The sequence below is a fragment of the Plectropomus leopardus genome, chromosome 13 (assembly GCF_026936395.1).
Source record: "Plectropomus leopardus strain MGB_pleo_1.0 chromosome 13, ASM2693639v1, whole genome shotgun sequence".
In the NCBI taxonomy this organism is placed as follows: domain Eukaryota; kingdom Metazoa; phylum Chordata; class Actinopteri; order Perciformes; family Serranidae; genus Plectropomus; species Plectropomus leopardus.
The window spans coordinates 26,033,452-26,052,953 of NC_142188.1; the positions used below are offsets into that span (position 1 = coordinate 26,033,452).

Below are 19,502 nucleotides of genomic sequence, written 5' to 3' on the forward strand. Positions count from 1 at the left end.
AAACAACATATTATAGCTTATGGAGACCTATTATACAACACAAAGTGTGAATAAAGGCAGAACAAGTCCAAAAACTTCATTATTTAGCATGTTGAAAAAATGGCCAAAAACGCCATAGTATAGTATGTCGAAAAAGTCAAAGTTTGACATGTCATAAAAATGGCTGAAAACGACATATAATTGCTTGTAGAGACCTATTATAATAGACAAAGTGGGAATAAAGGCAGAAGAAGTCCAAAAACTTCATAATTTAGCATGTTGAAAAAATGGCCAAAAACGCCATAGTATAGTATGTCGAAAAAGTCAAAGTTTGACATGTCATAAAAATGGCTGAAAACGACATATAATTGTTTGTAGAGACCTATTATAATATGCAAAGTGGGAATAAAGGCAGAAAAAGTCTAAAAACTTAACAATTTAGCATGTTGAAAAAATGGCCAAAAATGCCATAGTATAGTATGTCGAAAAAGTCAAAATTTGACATGTCATAAAAATGGCTGAAAACGACATATAATTGCTTGTAGAGACCTATTATAATATACAAAGTGGGAATAAAGGCCAAAAAAGTCCAAAAACTTCATAATTTAGCATGTTGAAAAAATGGCCAAAAACGCCATAGTATAGTATGTCGAAAAAGTCAAAATTTGACATGTCATAAAAATGGCTCAAAACGACATATAATTGCTTGTAGAGACCTATCATAGAAGACAAAGTGTGAATGGAGGCCCAAAAAGTCCAAAAACTTAATGATTTAGCATGTTGAAAAAATGGCCAAAAACGCCATAGTATAGTATGTCGAAAAAGTCAAAATTTGACATGTCATAAAAATGCCTGAAAACGACATATAATTGCTTGTAGAGACCTATTATAATATACAAAGTGGGAATAAAGGCAGAAGAAATCCAAAAAACTTCATAATTTAGCATGTTGAAAAAATGGCCAAAAACGCCATAGTATAGTATGTCGAAAAATGTCAAAATTTGACATGTCATAAAAATGGCTGAAAACAACATATTATAGCTTATGGAGACCTATTATACAACACAAAGTGTGAATAAAGGCAGAACAAGTCCAAAAACTTCATTATTTAGCATGTTGAAAAAATGGCCAAAAACGCCATAGTATAGTATGTCGAAAAAGTCAAAATTTGACATGTCATAAAAATGGCTGAAAACGACATATAATTGCTTGTAGAGACCTATTATAATATACAAAGTGGGAATAAAGGCCAAAAAAGTCCAAAAACTTCATAATTTAGCATGTTGAAAAAATGGCCAAAAACGCCATAGTATAGTATGTCGAAAAAGTCAAAATTTGACATGTCATAAAAATGGCTGAAAACCACATATAATAGCTTATAGGGACCTATCGTACTATACAAAGTGGGAATAATGGACAGAAACGTTCAAAAACTTCATAATTTAGTATGTTGAAAAAATGGCCAAAAACGCCATAGTATAGTATGTCGAAAAAAGTCAAAATTTGACATGTCATAAAAATTGCTGAAAACAACATATTATAGCTGATAGAGACCTATTATACAACACAAAGTGTGAATAATGGACAGAAACGTCCAAAAACTTCATAATTCAGCATGTTGAAAAAATGGCCAAAAACGCCATAGTATAGTATGTCGAAAAAGTCAAAATTTGACATGTCATAAAAATGCCTGAAAACGACATATAATTGCTTGTAGAGACCTATTATAATATACAAAGTGGGAATAAAGGCCAAAAAAGTCCAAAAACTTCATAATTTAGCATGTTGAAAAAATGGCCAAAAACGCCATAGTATAGTATGTCGAAAAAGTCAAAATTTGACATGTCATAAAAATGGCTGAAAACGACATATAATTGCTTGTAGAGACCTATTATAATATACAAAGTGGGAATAAAGGCAGAAGAAGTCCAAAAACTTCATAATTTAGCATGTTGAAAAAATGGCCAAAAACGCCATAGTATAGTATGTCGAAAAAGTCAAAATTTGAGATGTCATAAAATGGCTGAAAACAACATATTATAGCTTATGGAGACCTATTATACAACACAAAGTGTGAATAAAGGCAGAACAAGTCCAAAAACTTCATTATTTAGCATGTTGAAAAAATGGCCAAAAACGCCATAGTATAGTATGTCTAAAAGTCAAAATTTGACATGTCATAAAAATGGCTGAAAACGACATATAATTGCTTGTAGAGACCTATTATAATATACAAAGTGGGAATAAAGGCCAAAAAAGTCCAAAAACTTTATGATTTAGCATGTTGAAAAAATGGCCAAAAACGCCATAGTATAGTATGTCGAAAAAGTCAAAATTTGACATGTCATAAAAATGCCTGAAAACGACATATAATTGCTTGTAGAGACCTATTATAATATACAAAGTGGGAATAAAGGCAGAAAAAGTCCAAAAACTTCATAATTTAGCATGTTGAAAAAATGGCCAAAAACGCCATAGTATAGTATGTCGAAAAAGTCAAAGTTTGACATGTCATAAAAATGGCTGAAAACGACATATAATTGTTTGTAGAGACCTATTATAATATACAAAGTGGGAATAAAGGCCAAAAAAGTCCAAAAACTTCATAATTTAGCATGTTGAAAAAATGGCCAAAAACGCCATAGTATAGTATGTCGAAAAAGTCAAAATTTGACATGTCATAAAAATGGCTGAAAACGACATATAATTGCTTGTAGAGACCTATTATAATATACAAAGTGGGAATAAAGGCAGAAGAAATCCAAAAAACTTCATAATTTAGCATGTTGAAAAAATGGCCAAAAACGCCATAGTATAGTATGTCGAAAAATGTCAAAATTTGACATGTCATAAAAATGGCTGAAAACAACATATTATAGCTTATGGAGACCTATTATACAACACAAAGTGTGAATAAAGGCAGAACAAGTCCAAAAACTTCATTATTTAGCATGTTGAAAAAATGGCCAAAAAACGCCATAGTATAGTATGTCGAAAAAGTCAAAATTTGACATGTCATAAAAATGGCTGAAAACGACATATAATTGCTTGTAGAGACCTATTATAATATACAAAGTGGGAATAAAGGCCAAAAAAGTCCAAAACTTCATAATTTGGCATGTTGAAAAAATGGCCAAAAACGCCATAGTATAGTATGTCGAAAAAGTCAAAATTTGACATGTCATAAAAATGGCTGAAAACCACATATAATAGCTTATAGGGACCTATCGTACTATACAAAGTGGGAATAATGGACAGAAACGTTCAAAAACTTCATAATTTAGTATGTTGAAAAAATGGCCAAAAACGCCATAGTATAGTATGTCGAAAAAAGTCAAAATTTGACATGTCATAAAAATGGCTGAAAACAACATATTATAGCTGATAGAGACCTATTATACAACACAAAGTGTGAATAATGGACAGAAACGTCCAAAAACTTCATAATTCAGCATGTTGAAAAAATGGCCAAAAACGCCATAGTATAGTATGTCGAAAAAGTCAAAATTTGACATGTCATAAAAATGCCTGAAAACGACATATAATTGCTTGTAGAGACCTATTATAATATACAAAGTGGGAATAAAGGCCAAAAAAGTCCAAAAACTTCATAATTTAGCATGTTGAAAAAATGGCCAAAAACGCCATAGTATAGTACGTCGAAAAAGTCAAAATTTGACATGTCATAAAAATGGCTGAAAACGACATATAATTGCTTGTAGAGACCTATTATAATATACAAAGTGGGAATAAAGGCAGAAGAAGTCCAAAAACTTCATAATTTAGCATGTTGAAAAAATGGCCAAAAACGCCATAGTATAGTATGTCGAAAAATGTCAAAATTTGAGATGTCATAAAAATGGCTGAAAACAACATATTATAGCTTATGGAGACCTATTATACAACACAAAGTGTGAATAAAGGCAGAACAAGTCCAAAAACTTCATTATTTAGCATGTTGAAAAATGGCCAAAACGCCATAGTATAGTATGTCGAAAAAGTCAAAATTTGACATGTCATAAAATGGCTGAAAACCACATATAATAGCTTATAGGGACCTATCGTGCTATACAAAGTGGGAATAATGGACAGAAACGTCCAAAAACTTCATAATTTAGTATGTTAAAAAAATGGCCAAAAACGCCATAGTATAGTATGTCGAAAAAAGTCAAAATTTGACATGTCATAAAAATGGCTGAAAACAACATATTATAGCTGATAGAGACCTATTATACAACACAAAGTGTGAATAAAGGCAGAAGAAGTCCAAAAACTTCATTATTTAGCATGTTGAAAAAATGGCCAAAAACGCCATAGTATAGTATGTCGAAAAAAGTCAAAATTTGACGTCATAAAAATGGCTGAAAACAACATATTATAGCTGATAGAGACCTATTATACAACACAAAGTGTGAATAATGGACAGAAACGTCCAAAAACTTCATAATTCAGCATGTTGAAAAAATGGCCAAAAACGCCATAGTATAGTATGTCGAAAAAGTCAAAATTTGACATGTCATAAAAATGGCTGAAAACGACATATAATTGTTTGTAGAGACCTATTATAATATACAAAGTGGGAATAAAGGCCAAAAAAGTCCAAAAACTTCATAATTTAGCATGTTGAAAAAATGGCCAAAAACGCCATAGTATAGTATGTCGAAAAAGTCAAAATTTGACATGTCATAAAAATGGCTGAAAACGACATATAATTGCTTGTAGAGACCTATTATAATATACAAAGTGCGAATAAAGGCAGAAAAAGTCCAAAAACTTAATGATTTAGCATGTTGAAAAAATGGCCAAAAACGCCATAGTATAGTATGTCGAAAAAGTCAAAATTTGACATGTCATAAAAATGGCTGAAAATGACATATAATAGCTTATAGAGCCCTATCATACTATACAAAGTGGGAATAATGGACAGAAACGTCCAAAAACTTCATAATTCAGCATGTTGAAAAAATGGCCAAAAACGCCATAGTATAGTATGTCGAAAAAGTCAAAATTTGACATGTCATAAAAATGGCTGAAAACGACATATAATTGCTTGTAGAGACCTATTATAATATACAAAGTGGGAATAAAGGCAGAAGAAGTCCAAAAACTTCATAATTTAGCATGTTGAAAAAATGGCCAAAAACGCCATAGTATAGTATGTCGAAAAATGTCAAAATTTGACATGTCATAAAAATGGCTGAAAACAACATATTATAGCTTATGGAGACCTATTATACAACACAAAGTGTGAATAAAGGCAGAACAAGTCCAAAAACTTCATTATTTAGCATGTTGAAAAAATGGCCAAAAACGCCATAGTATAGTATGTCGAAAAAGTCAAAATTTGACATGTCATAAAAATGCCTGAAAACGACATATAATTGTTTGTAGAGACCTATTATAATATACAAAGTGGGAATAAAGGCAGAAAAAGTCTAAAAACTTAACAATTTAGCATGTTGAAAAATGGCCAAAAAGGCCATAGTATAGTATGTCGAAAAAGTCAAAATTTGACATGTCATAAAAATGGCTGAAAATGACATATAATAGCTTATAGAGCCCTATCATACTATACAAAGTGGGAATAATGGACAGAAACGTCCAAAAACTTCATAATTCAGCATGTTGAAAAAATGGCCAAAAACGCCATAGTATAGTATGTCGAAAAAGTCAAAATTTGACATGTCATAAAAATGGCTGAAAACGACATATAATTGCTTGTAGAGACCTATTATAATATACAAAGTGGGAATAAAGGCCAAAAAAGTCCAAAAACTTCATAATTTAGCATGTTGAAAAAATGGCCAAAAACGCCATAGTATAGTATGTCGAAAAAGTCAAAATTTGACATGTCATAAAAATGCCTGAAAACGACATATAATTGTTTGTAGAGACCTATTATAATATACAAAGTGGGAATAAAGGCAGAAAAAGTCTAAAAACTTAACAATTTAGCATGTTGAAAAAATGGCCAAAAACGCCATAGTATAGTATGTCGAAAAAGTCAAAATTTGACATGTCATAAAAATGGCTGAAAACGACATATAATAGCTTATAGAGCCCTATCATACTATACAAAGTGGGAATAATGGACAGAAACGTCCAAAAACTTCATAATTCAGCATGTTGAAAAAATGGCCAAAAACGCCATAGTATAGTATGTCGAAAAAGTCAAAATTTGACATGTCATAAAAATGGCTGAAAACGACATATAATTGCTTGTAGAGACCTATTATAATATACAAAGTGCGAATAAAGGCAGAAAAAGTCCAAAAACTTAATGATTTAGCATGTTGAAAAAATGGCCAAAAACGCCATAGTATAGTATGTCGAAAAAGTCAAAATTTGACATGTCATAAAAATGGCTGAAAATGACATATAATAGCTTATAGAGCCCTATCATACTATACAAAGTGGGAATAATGGACAGAAACGTCCAAAAACTTCATAATTCAGCATGTTGAAAAAATGGCCAAAAACGCCATAGTATAGTATGTCGAAAAAGTCAAAATTTGACATGTCATAAAAATGGCTGAAAACGACATATAATTGCTTGTAGAGACCTATTATAATATACAAAGTGGGAATAAAGGCAGAAGAAGTCCAAAACTTCATAATTTAGCATGTTGAAAAATGGCCAAAAACGCCATAGTATAGTATGTCGAAAAATGTCAAAATTTGACATGTCATAAAAATGGCTGAAAACAACATATTATAGCTTATGGAGACCTATTATACAACACAAAGTGTGAATAAAGGCAGAACAAGTCCAAAAACTTCATTATTTAGCATGTTGAAAAAATGGCCAAAAACGCCATAGTATAGTATGTCGAAAAAGTCAAAATTTGACATGTCATAAAAATGGCTAAAAACGACATATAATTGTTTGTAGAGACCTATTATAATATGCAAAGTGGGAATAAAGGCAGAAAAAGTCTAAAAACTTAACAATTTAGCATGTTGAAAAAATGGCCAAAAATGCCATAGTATAGTATGTCGAAAAAGTCAAAATTTGACATGTCATAAAAATGGCTGAAAATGACATATAATAGCTTATAGAGCCCTATCATACTATACAAAGTGGGAATAATGGACAGAAACGTCCAAAACTTCATAATTCAGCATGTTGAAAAATGGCCAAAAACGCCATAGTATAGTATGTCGAAAAAGTCAAAATTTGACATGTCATAAAAATGGCTGAAAACGACATATAATTGCTTGTAGAGACCTATTATAATATACAAAGTGGGAATAAAGGCCAAAAAAGTCCAAAAACTTCATTATTTAGCATGTTGAAAAATGGCCAAAACGCCATAGTATAGTATGTCGAAAAAGTCAAAATTTGACATGTCATAAAATGCCTGAAAACGACATGTAATTGTTTGTAGAGACCTATTATAATATACAAAGTGGGAATAAAGGCAGAAAAAGTCTAAAAACTTAACAATTTAGCATGTTGAAAAAATGGCCAAAAATGCCATAGTATAGTATGTCGAAAAAGTCAAAATTTGACATGTCATAAAAATGGCTGAAAACGACATATAATAGCTTATAGAGCCCTATCATACTATACAAAGTGGGAATAATGGACAGAAACGTCCAAAAACTTCATAATTCAGCATGTTGAAAAAATGGCCAAAAACGCCATAGTATAGTATGTCGAAAAAGTCAAAATTTGACATGTCATAAAAATGGCTGAAAACGACATATAATTGCTTGTAGAGACCTATTATAATATACAAAGTGGGAATAAAGGCCAAAAAAGTCCAAAAACTTAATGATTTAGCATGTTGAAAAAATGGCCAAAAACGCCATAGTATAGTATGTCGAAAAAGTCAAAGTTTGACATGTCATAAAAATGGCTGAAAACGACATATAATTGCTTGTAGAGACCTATTATAATATACAAAGTGTGAATAAAGGCAGAAAAAGTCCAAAAACTTCATTATTTAGCATGTTGAAAAATGGCCAAAACGCCATAGTATAGTATGTCGAAAAAGTCAAAGTTTGACATGTCATAAAAATGGCTGAAAACGACATATAATTGCTTGTAGAGACCTATTATAATATACAAAGTGGGAATAAAGGCAGAAGAAATCCAAAAAACTTCATAATTTGGCATGTTGAAAAAATGGCCAAAAACGCCATAGTATAGTATGTCGAAAAAGTCAAAATTTGACATGTCATAAAAATGGCTGAAAACCACATATAATAGCTTATAGGGACCTATCGTACTATACAAAGTGGGAATAATGGACAGAAACGTTCAAAAACTTCATAATTTAGTATGTTGAAAAAATGGCCAAAAACGCCATAGTATAGTATGTCGAAAAAAGTCAAAATTTGACATGTCATAAAAATGGCTGAAAACAACATATTATAGCTGATAGAGACCTATTATACAACACAAAGTGTGAATAATGGACAGAAACGTCCAAAAACTTCATAATTCAGCATGTTGAAAAAATGGCCAAAAACGCCATAGTATAGTATGTCGAAAAAGTCAAAATTTGACATGTCATAAAAATGCCTGAAAACGACATATAATTGCTTGTAGAGACCTATTATAATATACAAAGTGGGAATAAAGGCCAAAAAAGTCCAAAAACTTCATAATTTAGCATGTTGAAAAAATGGCCAAAAACGCCATAGTATAGTACGTCGAAAAAGTCAAAATTTGACATGTCATAAAAATGGCTGAAAACGACATATAATTGCTTGTAGAGACCTATTATAATATACAAAGTGGGAATAAAGGCAGAAGAAGTCCAAAAACTTCATAATTTAGCATGTTGAAAAAATGGCCAAAAACGCCATAGTATAGTAAGTCTTAAAATGTCAAAATTTGAGATGTCATAAAAATGGCTGAAAACAACATATTATAGCTTATGGAGACCTATTATACAACACAAAGTGTGAATAAAGGCAGAACAAGTCCAAAAACTTCATTATTTAGCATGTTGAAAAAATGGCCAAAAACGCCATAGTATAGTATGTCGAAAAAGTCAAAATTTGACATGTCATAAAAATGGCTGAAAACCACATATAATAGCTTATAGGGACCTATCGTGCTATACAAAGTGGGAATAATGGACAGAAACGTCCAAAAACTTCATAATTTAGTATGTTAAAAAAATGGCCAAAAACGCCATAGTATAGTATGTCGAAAAAAGTCAAAATTTGACATGTCATAAAAATGGCTGAAAACAACATATTATAGCTGATAGAGACCTATTATACAACACAAAGTGTGAATAAAGGCAGAAGAAGTCCAAAAACTTCATAATTTAGCATGTTGAAAAAATGGCCAAAAACGCCATAGTATAGTATGTCGAAAAAAGTCAAAATTTGACATGTCATAAAAATGGCTGAAAACAACATATTATAGCTGATAGAGACCTATTATACAACACAAAGTGTGAATAATGGACAGAAACGTCCAAAAACTTCATAATTCAGCATGTTGAAAAAATGGCCAAAAACGCCATAGTATAGTATGTCGAAAAAGTCAAAATTTGACATGTCATAAAAATGGCTGAAAACGACATATAATTGTTTGTAGAGACCTATTATAATATACAAAGTGGGAATAAAGGCCAAAAAAGTCCAAAAACTTCATTATTTAGCATGTTGAAAAAATGGCCAAAAACGCCATAGTATAGTATGTCGAAAAAGTCAAAATTTGACATGTCATAAAAATGGCTGAAAACGACATATAATTGCTTGTAGAGACCTATTATAATATACAAAGTGTGAATAAAGGCAGAAAAAGTCCAAAAACTTCATTATTTAGCATGTTGAAAAAATGGCCAAAAACGCCATAGTATAGTATGTCGAAAAAGTCAAAGTTTGACATGTCATAAAAATGGCTGAAAACGACATATAATTGCTTGTAGAGACCTATTATAATATACAAAGTGGGAATAAAGGCAGAAAAAGTCCAAAAACTTCATAATTTAGCATGTTGAAAAAATGGCCAAAAACGCCATAGTATAGTATGTCGAAAAAGTCAAAATTTGACATGTCATAAAAATGGCTGAAAACCACATATAATAGCTTATAGGGACCTATCGTACTATACAAAGTGGGAATAATGGACAGAAACGTTCAAAAACTTCATAATTTAGTATGTTGAAAAAATGGCCAAAAACGCCATAGTATAGTATGTCGAAAAAAGTCAAAATTTGACATGTCATAAAAATGGCTGAAAACAACATATTATAGCTGATAGAGACCTATTATACAACACAAAGTGTGAATAATGGACAGAAACGTCCAAAAACTTCATAATTCAGCATGTTGAAAAAATGGCCAAAAACGCCATAGTATAGTATGTCGAAAAAGTCAAAATTTGACATGTCATAAAAATGGCTGAAAACGACATATAATTGCTTGTAGAGACCTATTATAATATACAAAGTGGGAATAAAGGCCAAAAAAGTCCAAAAACTTCATAATTTAGCATGTTGAAAAAATGGCCAAAAACGCCATAGTATAGTATGTCGAAAAAGTCAAAATTTGACATGTCATAAAAATGGCTGAAATCGACATATAATTGCTTGTAGAGACCTATTATAATATACAAAGTGGGAATAAAGGCAGAAAAAGTCCAAAAACTTCATAATTTAGCATGTTGAAAAAATGGCCAAAAAGCATACATAGTATAGTATGTCGAAAATGTCAAAATTTGAGATGTCATAAAATGGCTGAAAACAACATATTATAGCTTATGGAGACCTATTATACAACACAAAGTGTGAATAAAGGCAGAACAAGTCCAAAAACTTCATTATTTAGCATGTTGAAAAATGGCCAAAAACGCCATAGTATAGTATGTCGAAAAAGTCAAAATTTGACATGTCATAAAAATGGCTGAAAACCACATATAATAGCTTATAGGGACCTATCGTGCTATACAAAGTGGGAATAATGGACAGAAACGTCCAAAAACTTCATAATTTAGTATGTTAAAAAAATGGCCAAAAACGCCATAGTATAGTATGTCGAAAAAAGTCAAAATTTGACATGTCATAAAAATGGCTGAAAACAACATATTATAGCTGATAGAGACCTATTATACAACACAAAGTGTGAATAAAGGCAGAAGAAGTCTAAAAACTTCATTATTTAGCATGTTGAAAAATTGGCCAAAAAGCACATAGTATAGTATGCCGAAAAAAGTCAAAATTTGACGTCATAAAAATGGCTGAAAACAACATATTATAGCTGATAGAGACCTATTATACAACACAAAGTGTGAATAATGGACAGAAAGCGATCTAAAACTTCATAATTCAGCATGTTGAAAAAATGGCCAAAAACGCCATAGTATAGTGTGTCGAAAAAGTCAAAATTTGACATGTCATAAAAATGCCTGAAAACGACATATAATTGTTCATAGAGACCTATTATAATATGCAAAGTGGGAATAAAGGCCAAAAAAGTCCAAAAACTTCATAATTTAGCATGTTGAAAAAATGGCCAAAAACGCCATAGTATAGTATGTCGAAAAAGTCAAAATTTGACATGTCATAAAAATGGCTGAAAACGACATATAATTGCTTGTAGAGACCTATTATAATATACAAAGTGGGAATAAAGGCCAAAAAAGTCCAAAAACTTCATTATTTAGCATGTTGAAAAAATGGCCAAAAAGCATATAGTATAGTATGTCGAAAAAGTCAAAATTTGACATGTCATAAAATGGCTGAAAACCACATATAATAGCTTATAGAGCCCTATCGTGCTATACAAAGTGGGAATAATGGACAGAAACGTCCAAAAACTTCATAATTTAGTATGTTAAAAAAATGGCCAAAAACGCCATAGTATAGTATGTCGAAAAAAGTCAAAATTTGACATGTCATAAAAATGGCTGAAAACAACATATTATAGCTGATAGAGACCTATTATACAACACAAAGTGTGAATAAAGGCAGAAGAAGTCCAAAAACTTCATTATTTAGCATGTTGAAAAAATGGCCAAAAACGCCATAGTATAGTATGTCGAAAAAAGTCAAAATTTGACGTCATAAAAATGGCTGAAAACAACATATTATAGCTGATAGAGACCTATTATACAACACAAAGTGTGAATAATGGACAGAAACGTCCAAAAACTTCATAATTCAGCATGTTGAAAAAATGGCCAAAAACGCCATAGTATAGTATGTCGAAAAAGTCAAAATTTGACATGTCATAAAAATGGCTGAAAACGACATATAATTGTTTGTAGAGACCTATTATAATATACAAAGTGGGAATAAAGGCCAAAAAAGTCCAAAACTTCATAATTTAGCATGTTGAAAAATGGCCAAAACGCCATAGTATAGTATGTCGAAAAAGTCAAAATTTGACATGTCATAAAAATGCCTGAAAACGACATATAATTGCTTGTAGAGACCTATTATAATATACAAAGTGTGAATAAAGGCAGAAAAAGTCCAAAAACTTAATGATTTAGCATGTTGAAAAAATGGCCAAAAACGCCATAGTATAGTATGTCGAAAAAGTCAAAATTTGACATGTCATAAAAATGGCTGAAAACAACATATTATAGCTTATAGAGCCCTATCATACTATACAAAGTGGGAATAATGGACAGAAACGTCCAAAAACTTCATAATTCAGCATGTTGAAAAAATGGCCAAAAACGCCATAGTATAGTATGTCGAAAAAGTCAAAATTTGACATGTCATAAAAATGGCTGAAAACGACATATAATTGCTTGTAGAGACCTATTATAATATACAAAGTGGGAATAAAGGCCAAAAAAGTCCAAAAACTTCATATTTAGCATGTTGAAAAAATGGCCAAAAACGCCATAGTATAGTATGTCGAAAAAGTCAAAATTTGACATGTCATAAAAATGGCTGAAAACCACATATAATAGCTTATAGGGACCTATCGTACTATACAAAGTGGGAATAATGGACAGAAACGTTCAAAAACTTCATAATTTAGTATGTTGAAAAAATGGCCAAAAACGCCATAGTATAGTATGTCGAAAAAAGTCAAAATTTGACATGTCATAAAAATGGCTGAAAACAACATATTATAGCTGATAGAGACCTATTATACAACACAAAGTGTGAATAAAGACAGAAACGTCCAAAAACTTCATAATTCAGCATGTTGAAAAAATGGCCAAAAACGCCATAGTATAGTATGTCGAAAAAGTCAAAATTTGACATGTCATAAAAATGGCTGAAAACGACATATAATTGCTTGTAGAGACCTATTATAATATACAAAGTGGGAATAAAGGCCAAAAAAGTCCAAAAACTTCATTATTTAGCATGTTGAAAAAATGGCCAAAAACGCCATAGTATAGTATGTCGAAAAAGTCAAAATTTGACATGTCATAAAAATGGCTGAAAACCACATATAATAGCTTATAGGGACCTATCGTACTATACAAAGTGGGAATAATGGACAGAAACGTCCAAAAACTTCATAATTTAGTATGTTGAAAAAATGGCCAAAAACGCCATAGTATAGTATGTCGAAAAAAGTCAAAATTTGACATGTCATAAAAATGGCTGAAAACAACATATTATAGCTTATGGAGACCTATTATACAACACAAAGTGTGAATAAAGGCAGAACAAGTCCAAAAACTTCATTATTTAGCATGTTGAAAAATGGCCAAAACGCCATAGTATAGTATGTCGAAAAAGTCAAAATTTGACATGTCATAAAATGGCTGAAAACCACATATAATAGCTTATAGAGACCTATCGTACTATACAAAGTGGGAATAATGGACAGAAACGTCCAAAACTTCATAATTTAGTATGTTGAAAAATGGCCAAAAACGGCATAGTATAGTATGTCGAAAAAATACAAAATTTGACATGTCATAAAAATGGCTGAAAACAACATATTATAGCTGATAGAGACCTATTATACAACACAAAGTGTGAATAAAGGCAGAAGAAGTCCAAAAACTTCATTATTTAGCATGTTGAAAAAATGGCCAAAAACGCCATAGTATAGTATGTCGAAAAAGTCAAAATTTGACATGTCATAAAAATGGCTGAAAACAACATATTATAGCTGATAGAGACCTATTATACAACACAAAGTGTGAATAAAGGCAGAAGAAGTCTAAAAACTTCATTATTTAGCATGTTGAAAAATTGGCCAAAAACGCCATAGTATGTCGAAAAAGTCAAAATTTGACATGTCATAAAAATGGCTGAAATCGACATATAATTGCTTGTAGAGACCTATTATAATATACAAAGTGGGAATAAAGGCCAAAAAAGTCCAAAAACTTCATTATTTAGCATGTTGAAAAAATGGCCAAAAACGCCATAGTATAGTATGTCGAAAAAGTCAAAATTTGACATGTCATAAAAATGGCTCAAAACGACATATAATTGCTTGTAGATACCTATTATAATATACAAAGTGGGAATAAAGGCAGAAAAAGTCCAAAAACTTCATAATTTAGCATGTTGAAAAAATGGCCAAAAACGCCATAGTATAGTATGTCGAAAAAGTCAAAATTTGACATGTCATAAAAATGGCTGAAAACAACATATTATAGCTTATAGAGCCCTATCATACTATACAAAGTGGGAATAATGGACAGAAACGTCCAAAAACTTCATAATTTAGCATACTGAAAAAATGGCCAAAAACGCCATAGTATAGTATGTCGAAAAAGTCAAAATTTGACATTTCATAAAAATGGCTGAAAACGACATATAATTGCTTGTAGATACATATTATAATATACAAAGTGGGAATAAAGGCCAAAAAGTCCAAAACTTCATTATTTTGCATGTTGAAAAAATGGCCAAAAACGCCATAGTATAGTATGTCGAAAAAGTCAAAATTTGACATGTCATAAAAATGGCTGAAAACCACATATAATAGCTTATAGAGCCCTATTATACTATACAAAGTGGGAATAATGGACAGAAACATCCAAAAACTTCATTATTTAGCATGTTGAAAAAATGGCCAAAAACGCCATAGTATAGTATGTCGAAAAAGTCCAAATTTGACATGTCATAAAAATGGCTGAAAACGACATATAATAGCTTATAGAGCCCTATCATATTATACAAAGTGGGAATAATGGACAGAAAAGTCCAAAACTTCATTATTTAGCATGTTGAAAAAATGGCCAAAAAGCATACATAGTATAGTATGTCGAAAAAGTCAAAATTTGACATGTCATAAAAATGGCTGAAAACGACATATAATAGCTTATAGAGCCCTATCATATTATACAAAGTGGGAATAAAGGCCGAAAAAGTCCGAAAACTTCATAATTTAGCATGTTGAAAAAATGGCCAAAAACGCCATAGTATAGTATGTCGAAAAAGTCAAAATTTGACATGTCATAAAAATGGCTAAAAACAACATATTATAGCTTATAGAGACCTATTATATTACACAAAGTGGGAATAAAGGCAGAAAAAGTCCGAAAACTTCATAATTTAGCATGTTGAAAAAATGGCCAAAAACGCCATAGTATAGTATGTCGAAAAAGTCAAAATTTGACATGTCATAAAAATGGCTGAAAACGACATATAATAGCTTATAGAGCCCTATCATACTATACAAAGTGGGAATAATGGACAGAAACGTCCAAAAACTTCATTATTTAGCATGTTGAAAAAATGGCCAAAAACGCCATAGTATAGTATGTCGAAAAAGTCAAAATTTGACATGTCATAAAAATGGCTGAAAACGACATATAATAGCTTATACAGCCCTATCATACTATACAAAGTGGGAATAAAGGCAGAAAAAGTCCAAAAACTTCATTATTTAGCATGTTGAAAAATTGGCCAAAAACGCCATAGTATAGTATGTCGAAAAAGTCAAAATTTGACATGTCATAAAAATGGCTGAAAACGACATATAATTGTTTGTAGAGACCTATTATAATATGCAAAGTGGGAATAAAGGCAGAAAAAGTCCAAAAACTTCATAATTTAGCATGTTGAAAAAATGGCCAAAAACGCCATAGTATAGTATGTCGAAAAAGTCAAAATTTGACATGTCATAAAAATGGCTGAAAACGACATATAATTGCTTGTAGATACCTATTATAATATACAAAGTGGGAATAAAGGCAGAAAAAGTCCAAAAACTTCATTATTTAGCATGTTGAAAAAATGGCCAAAAACGCCATAGTATAGTATGTCGAAAAAGTCAAACTTTGACATGTCATAAAAATGGCTGAAAACGACATATAATTGCTTGTAGAGACCTATTATAATATACAAAGTGGGAATAAAGGCAGAAAAAGTCCAAAAACTTCATAATTTAGCATGTTGAAAAAATGGCCAAAAACGCCATAGTATAGTATGTCGAAAAAGTCAAACTTTGACATGTCATAAAAATGGCTGAAAACGACATATAATTGCTTGTAGAGACCTATTATAATATACAAAGTGGGAATAAAGGCAGTAAAAGTCTAAAAACTTAATAATTTAGCATGTTGAAAAAATGGCCAAAAACGCCATAGTATAGTATGTCGAAAAAGTCAAAATTTGACATGTCATAAAAATGGCTGAAAACGACATATAATAGCTTATAGAGCCCTATCATATTATACAAAGTGGGAATAAAGGCCAAAAAAGTCCAAAAACTTCATTATTTAGCATGTTGAAAAAATGGCCAAAAACGCCATAGTATAGTATGTCGAAAAAGTCAAAGTTTGACGTCATAAAAATGGCTGAAAACAACATATTATAGCTGATAGAGACCTATTATACAACACAAAGTGTGAATAATGGACAGAAACGTCCAAAAACTTCATAATTCAGCATGTTGAAAAAATGGCCAAAAACGCCATAGTATAGTATGTCGAAAAAGTCAAAATTTGACATGTCATAAAAATGGCTGAAAACGACATATAATTGCTTGTAGAGACCTATTACAATATACAAATTGGGAATAAAGGCCGAAAAAGTCCAAAAACTTCATAATTTAGCATGTTGAAAAAATGACCAAAAACGCCATAGTATATGTTACAGCCCATAGATATTAAGTCGGGGGACAAAGGGATGCAACACAGCACAATGTTTTTAAACAGGAGGAAAAAACGTTTATTGTTCAACACAAGTATGAACGACTGAAATGGCCTAGCATCAAGCGAGCAGCACACACATATGCAAACGAACAACGTGATAGGGAAGCGGGTTGCAGCAAATCAATAAACAAAATAAAACCCCTTATACCTACCACACCCACTCCACAGCTTACTTCAACTTTCCCTGTTGCCCAAAACATAAATAACACAGCCACCCCGAAGGCCTAGTTTGTTAGACAAATAATTATCTGGATGTGGTGCGATGGCAACCAGTGTAAACATGAAATACAACAAAAGTTAATCTAGAGCCCAGCTCCTTCGTACATGAGTTAACATGAAGTACCAAGTTAACAATCACGAGTTTACATTGATCACACCAGCACAATACCAGGGCGAACTGCTCATGGGTAAGAACAGCCGCCCCCTAGCAAAGGTACAACGGACTTAAAAAGACACTAGAAAACACATCACTGGAGGAAGCACTCATCAAAAGGGAGGAAGGCGGGACCACTGGCACCACCTGATTGGTTGGCAGGAAGGCGTGCAGCAAGAGGAGGAGAAACGAGACACAGTCAGAGGAACACCCCAGGGTACAGAAGGAAAGCATCCTCGATGACGTGGCATACCTCCGATGACATCATCAGTCTGAATAATGAGATTACCACAACCCCCATACACAACAACAACAAAAAAAACGGCATCACCTGTAACAGTACAGTATGACGACAAAAAGTCAAATTTTGACATAAGATAAAAATGGCTGAAAACAACATATTATGGCTTGTAGAGACCCATCATAGTATCCAAAGTGTGAATAAAGGCCAAAAAAGTCCAAAAGTTTCACAATTTAGCATGTTGAAAAAATTGCCAAAAGCGCTATATTATAGTATGACAAGAACTGTCAAATTCTGACAGAACATAAAAATGGCTGAAAATTGCATATAATACTTTAGACCTATCACAGTATACACAGTGGGAATAAAGACCGACAAATTCCAAAACCTACGTTATTTAGCATGTTGAAAAAATAGCGTAAAACGCCATAGTATAGTTTGTCGAAAAATGTCAAAATTTGTCATCTCATAAAAATGGCTGAAAATGACATATAATAGCTTGTAGAGACCTATCATACCATACAAAGTGGGAATAAAGGCCAAAAAAGTCCAAGAACTTCAGTTTAGCATGTTGAAAAAATGGCCAAAAACGCCATAGTATATTATGTCGACAGTGTCAAAATTTGACATGTCATAAAAATGGCTGAAAACAATATATAATACATTGCAGAGACATATCATACTATACAAAGTGGGAATAAAGGCAGAAAAAGTCCAAAAACTTAACAATTTCGCATGTTGAAAAAATGGCCAAAAACGCCATAGTATAGTATGTCGAAAGTGTCAAAATTTGACATGTAATGAAAATGGTTGAAAACGACATATACTAGCTTGAAGAGACCTATCATAGTGTACAACGTGGGAATAAAGGACAAAAAAGTCCAAAAACTTCATTATTTAGCATGTTGAAAAAATGGCCAAAAACGCCATAGTATAGTATGTCGAAAAAGTCAAAATTTGACATGTCATAAAAATGCCTGAAAACGACATATAATTGTTAATAGAGACCTATTATAATATGCAAAGTGGGAATAAAGGCAGAAAAAGTCCAAAAACTTCATTATTTAGCATGTTGAAAAAATGGCCAAAAACGCCATAGTATAGTATGTCGAAAAAGTCAAAATTTGACATGTCATAAAAATGGCTGAAAACGACATATATTAGCTTATAGAGCCCTATCATACTATACAGAGTGGGAATTATGGACAGAAACGTCCAAAAACTTCATAATTTAGCATTTTGAAAAAATGGCCAAAAACGCCATAGTATAGTATGTCGAAAAAGTCAAACTTTGACATGTCATAAAAATGGCTGAAAACGACATATAATTGTTTGTAGAGACCTATTATAATGTGCAAAGTGGGAATAAAGGCAGAAAAAGTCTAAAAACTTAACAATTTAGCATGTTGAAAAAATGGCCAAAAACGCCATAGTATAGTATGTCGAAAAAGTCAAAATTTGACATGTCATAAAAATGGCTGAAAACGACATATAATAGCTTATAGAGCCCTATCATATTATACAAAGTGGGAATAAAGGCCAAAAAAGTCCAAAAACTTCATTATTTAGCATGTTGAAAAAATGGCCAAAAACACCATAGTATAGTATGTTGAAAAAGTCAAAATTTGGTATGTCATAAAAATGTCTGAAAACGACATATAATTGTTTGTAGAGACCTATTGTACTATACAAAGTGGGAATAAAGGCAGGAAATGTCTTAAAACTTAACAATTTAGCATGTTGAAAAAATGGCCAAAAACGCCATAGTATAGTATGTCAAAAAATGTCAAAATTTGCCATGTCATAAAAATGGCTGAAAATGACATATAATTGCTTATAGAGACCTATTA

The 19,502-nt window shown here is 31.7% G+C and overlaps 1 protein-coding gene across 1 annotated transcript in view; it reads left to right on the forward strand.

Moving 5' to 3' along the window:
* cdh23 (cadherin-related 23) overlaps positions 1–19,502 on the forward strand; it is a 247,502-nt gene that overhangs the window by 212,263 nt on the left and 15,737 nt on the right. The window lies entirely within an intron of this gene.